Genomic DNA, 5349 nt, shown 5'->3' on the forward strand with positions numbered 1-5349 from the left:
AATAGATGTACTAAAGAATTACATGCATAGATTGTAGCTTAAACATAGAAATTTAACGTGCACATGAGAGAAAAGGAGAAACACATAAAAGCATGAAAGAAGACAAGAGACTTTATAACGGAGTTTGTCCAATTTGGACTATGTCTCTGGACCCTGCTCAATCAATGGGGAGGCCTTCATTCATTAAGTGGCATGAGAAAGAAGAGAAAAATCATCATTTACAAAAAGGAGTCTTATACCTCCATTTTGGAAAATGGCTGAAAAATGGAGAACTCTTTTGGAGAAATGGACAGCATCGTTGATTTCGTGGTGTCGAGAAATGCTAAAACCATATAAAATTTGCCGAAATCTGACAAAGTGAAAATCTAGCCCCTGGAGAAATTGCTCAGATCATGGTTCCGCCCCCCTCTCTGCACTGCTCATGGTTCTACCATCTGCAAAATTGGTCTACCTCGAGCTGCGTGTATGCCCCTCCCTGCATGGCACACTATGCAAAAAGTTTTAAGTATAATTTTTATGGGTGGCTTAACCAACGAAACTGTATGGTGCAATGGCAAAGTTGGAAATTTGTTGAGGATGGGTCGCGGGATCAAATCCCAGCCCTCCCCATTTTACATATGGTTATTGCCATAACTATGTTCTTAGGAGGTGGGTCTGCTGGTCCCGTTGCCTGCTTCCCCCAACTCCGTTAGTGTTGTTGTGTTTAGGTGAGGTGGAATGGCGACGGGGTTGAGAACCCATGCACCCCACTATTATAAGCGTTGTTTGTTGTGTGGTTCCTGAGGTGGCAGGGTCATGGCCGCCCACCCCACGTTGCTTTGACTTGATGGTTAGGCAGTTGCAAGGGTGGTGGGGTCATGTCCCCCCCGCCCCACACTATTGTTATGTGGTAATTCCGGGGGCAGCGGGGTCATGGCTGCCCACCCCATTAATATTTAATTTTTTTTATATTTTCTTTAACAAATTAATAACCACAATCCTTTTCAAGGATTTCTAGAACCTTAGGCATTAGGAGACAAATTAACGAACCCAAAAATTCGCCCGAAAAAATGGTTGGATTACGGTGCCTGGTTCTTGCCTAATTGCACCCTCCTTAAGTCTGCCACATGGGTAAGTTAACCCACAAATTTGACTGTCTCTATCTTCCTCATCTAGACTCGGATTGGGGTGTCGTTTGCACTATGGAATCAAGGCGATGAGCACTTTGATATGATTTCAAGTTAATCGACTTTCTGCCACTTTGAATTTTGAGCCTTTTTCATGCCCTTGGTGTCTAGAGATCCACCTGGATCAATCCTCCCCATTGAGGAGCTTTTGGACCACCAAAAGATTTATTAGGCAATTGGAAAGTGAGGGAATTGTTCCCTCACTCTTTCTTTTTCCATCCATTTTCCTTGCTAGGGTGCATCCCTTTGAAACCAACTCGAAGTTATTCCACATCTCCCCGTCGTGAAGTCCTGGTTCTTCTTTCAAGGATGATATCTTCAGGTAACTCATCGAGATACGCTGGTGCAAGATCATCAATTGTAGGAACTGTGCCCACCTCTTCGATGTCCATAATCAATGGTGGCTCATACAAATTTAAGTTTTCCACATTCACTATAGAGTACATTTGCATATATGTCAACAAATCGAGATGGAAGGCATTGTTTCCAATCTTCTCTAAGATGGTGAATGGACCATACCGGATTGGTCGTAAATTCTTCCCTTCTCCCTTCATCCTATCCTTGTTGATATGGAACCACACTTTGTCACCCACTGGAAATAGATGGTCGACTTGGTGTTTGTCATGTTGAGCCTTGTATCGGGCTTGACTTTTCTCCAATTGCTCATGTACTTCTTGGTGAATCAATTGGATCCACTGAATGAACCATTGCGCTTTGTCCCTATCATCATGTCCACCGGAGTCATCTTCCCTTCCAAAGACCATATCAAAAGGATCTTTTGTTAGGTAGGCAAAACATTTCTCGAATGGTGAATGATGTGTAGATCAGTGCACTGCTCAATTGTAGGAATGTTGCACATATGGAAGATGTTCATCCCACAACTTAGGATGTTTCCCACAACATCCTCGCAACAAGTGTACCATAGTATGGTTGGCAACCTCTATCTGTTTGTTAGTCTATGGATGAAATGTCGTGCTTCTTTTCAACTTGGTGTCCATCATCTTCCACAAGCTGGTCCCAAACTCTCCGAGAAAGCGAGAGTCCCGATCTGACACAATCAATGTGGGCAATCCAAAATGGACCCAAACATGCTAAAAGAAAAGATAATCAATCTGCTCTGCAGTGATCTTCTTTTTGCAAGGCATTCAAATACACATCTTACTAAAATGGTCAACAATGACATACAAATAGTCGTGACTTTTTCTAGACAAAGGAAAACCTCCTACAAAATCCATTGACACACTTTCCCATGGACGACTCAGAATAGGGAGTGGTGTGTAGAGCCCGAGTTTTCTATTAGAGGGGTTTGAAGCAGAAAACATCACACATCCCTTTACATAGAGAGTCACAATGTTCTTCGTATGAGGACAAAACAAAATCTTTGTACATGACACAAAGTTTTTTCAACACCAAAATGACCAGACACAAGGGAGGTGTGGGCATCCCGGATTACATGTACCCTTTCCCCTATGGGTATGCACAATTTTCCAAGGTGACACAACAGTTTCCCCTGCAAGTGATAGTTTTCCACCTGTGAACCATGGGTTAGTTTTTCATAAATCTCCTTAAAGTCAACATCGTTAGCATATTGTTCAGCATAATTTTCAAAAGATAACAAAGCATTATGCAAAATAACAGAACCAGAAATAGGAGGGCGAGATAGCATATCAGCCACTTTGTTGCTAGTGCCCTTATTATACTTTATTACCATATGAAATTGTTGAAGAAAACCCATCCACCTAAAATGACGAGATTGTTGCAACTTGGTTTGTGACTGAAGATACTACAAGGGCTAATGATCCATATGGATGATGGTCTCCTTGTCGATCAGGTAGTGTTTCCACTTTTTCACACTTTGGACCAAGGCATATAACTCCTTGTCATAAGTGGGATAGTTTATCACAGCCTGAGAGAACTTCTCTTAATAGTAACATATCGTCTTCTTTTGTTGCATCAGTACAACTCCCATCACATATCCTTTGGCGTCTGCCTCAATCTCGAATGGCTGCTAGAGATCTGGTAAGGCCAAGACCGGTGGGGTGCTGATCTTTTCTTTCAATGCTTCGAAGGACTTGTTGCTTTCCTCCCCATTGAAAGACTTGCTTTACACTTGTCAATGTGTGTAAAGGTGTTGCAATAATAGAGAAATTGGCAATAAATCTCCTCCAATACTGTACTGCACCCAAAAGGCTGCGAACCTCAGTTACACTAGTAGGATTAAGCTAATTTACAATTGCTTCAACTTTAGAAGGATCAATTTTTAACTGACCATGACCAACAATATGACCTAGGTAAACCAAAGAGGTTTTCCCAAACTCACAGTTTGACAATTTTACATAAATTTTTTATTTTTTCAACATCAAGCACTTTCTTCACATGGCATACATGTTCATTCCAAATTTTACTAAAGATAAGAATGTCATCTAGATATAAAAGAACAAATTCATCAATGAAAGGCCTAAAGAGATCATTCATGACCCTCATGAAAGTGGCTGGAGCGCTGCAAAGTCCAAATGGCATCACCATCCATTCGATCAACCCCTATTTGGTAGGCAGTTTCCCACACATCCTGCTCTACAATTCAAACCTGGTGATAACCACTACGCAAATCCAATTTGGTGAAATAGATAGCATTCATTAACTGATCTAGTAAATCATTAATGTGTGGAAGAGGGTAACGATTTTTCACTGTGATTTTTTTAGTGCTCGGTAATCCACACACATCCTCCATGTGCCATCTTTCTTTGGCACTAAGACAATCAGTGAGTCGCATGGATAAGTTCTCGGCCTGATGACCCCTTGGTTCAATAGTTCCTGCACCTATTTTTTGATCTCCTCCATCTCAATGGTCGACATCCTCTACATGCCAATATTTGGTAAAGGAGCATCATGCTGAAAATGGATCTCATGTTGGATTTCCCTCTTTGCAGGTAATCCCCTTGGTTCCTGAAACATCCCATCATAGTTAGAAATTAATTCACATAATTCATTTTATGCACATGATCACAACCCTGGAAAGCATCAAATAATTCTGCATCTTTCCCCCTTACAACCATAAGCATGCAACCCTTACTGGAATTCACCAACCTCTTCATTTGTCCTGCACTTACAAGGCTAGCATTGATTTTAGTTTGATGAGCCCTTACAATATATTCTACCCCATCATTTTTGATTTGGTATTTTTTTTCATGACGGAAGAAGATTTCTTTTGTATCATATAGATATGGACTTCCTAACACCATGCCACATATATCCTATGGTGTCACGTCAAGTTATACCTCATCCACTAACTTAGAAGCGATCAAAAATTTAACCTTGCATTGCTTAGTTACATTCAATTTTTCTTTATCATGTATCCATCCAAGTGGGTAAGGTCTTGGATGTTGTTTGGTTTCTAGGCCTAGCTTCTTTACCAAGTACTCTGAAATTAGATGTGCTTGAGATCTGTATCAAATGGAGTTTACATTTTTGTATGATTTATGATAACTCTAATATGAAATAGCTCAATTTCATTCATTAGGAAGACACTCATCTATTAAACTAGTGCCTTCATGTGATTTAGGATTAACATGAGGTGTAAGAGTACCTTTTCTTCTTGCTGTTGTGATCAATGCTTCATCTCCAGAATCGGATCCAAGGTCTTGCTGCACAGTTGCCACTATCTTTTGCTTTCCTTTTCCTCCATACTTCTTTGGTCTCTTTTCCGGGTATAGTTTCCAACAATGATCATCGTCATGACCTTCCTTTTTGCAGTGAGTGCAATAAGGCCTTTCTCCTTCATATTTCTTGGTCGATTTCATCCTCTTCTCCTTTCCTTTTCCTTTCACTTTGGGTTTTCCATTTGGAGGTTTGAAAGGTGGTTTCTTAAAATGATCATCTCTTTCATTTTTTCCCCTGTTCTCAAGATGAATGGCCTTTACACTAGCCGAGTCAATAGTAGTTGGTTCAAACAATAATAATGAATGTCTAATGTAACTATGTAGTGATACAATATACGTAGTTACTACTTCAGGTGAGTCAAGTGCAATGCCCAAATTAAGTGCTTCTTTTCTAAACTCCTCTGTAAAGATTTGAACATCCTGACCTCTGCCTTTCCTTGAGTATTGCCAATCTGTTAAGTATTTTTTATTATAACCCAAGGGATAAAATTGTTCCTTTAATGCAGAAATGAAACTATTTCATG

This window comes from Pinus tabuliformis, chromosome 2_2 (genome assembly GCF_031772625.1).
Source record: "Pinus tabuliformis cultivar Carrire ecotype Pingquan chromosome 2_2, CPIR1, whole genome shotgun sequence".
Classification (NCBI taxonomy): domain Eukaryota; kingdom Viridiplantae; phylum Streptophyta; class Pinopsida; order Pinales; family Pinaceae; genus Pinus; species Pinus tabuliformis.